Genomic DNA, 404 nt, shown 5'->3' with positions numbered 1-404 from the left:
AAAAAAAAAAAAAATGTTTCCCTTCACCCTTGAGAGAATTTATCATTTATTCATAATTTTTGTTGAAGAGATTTAATTTGGAGCATTAAATTTTATTGCAACATTTATTTTGTAAATATTTATGTTTGGGGTTGTCTTGACAATTTAGAATAGCTTATTCTCCCATGGGCTATTCAATAAACTAGAATGCTTATTCTCCCGTGAGCTATTCTTGCCAAAAATTGAGAAAAGAAAAAAAAAATAGAAATTGCAAAAAAAAAAAAAATCGAGAAAAAAAAAATTCGAAAAAAAATTAGAAAAAAATTTCAAAAAAAAAAATTGTATTTTTACTTTTAGCCCCTTTTTGTAAAAATGTTGTATTGTTCTCATTTGTAAAATGCTCCTAAAAATTTCATCTCTTCTAA

Source organism: Ipomoea triloba, chromosome 16, assembly GCF_003576645.1.
Source record: "Ipomoea triloba cultivar NCNSP0323 chromosome 16, ASM357664v1".
NCBI classification, from domain to species: Eukaryota; Viridiplantae; Streptophyta; class Magnoliopsida; order Solanales; family Convolvulaceae; genus Ipomoea; species Ipomoea triloba.
This window is presented reverse-complemented; position numbering follows the sequence as displayed.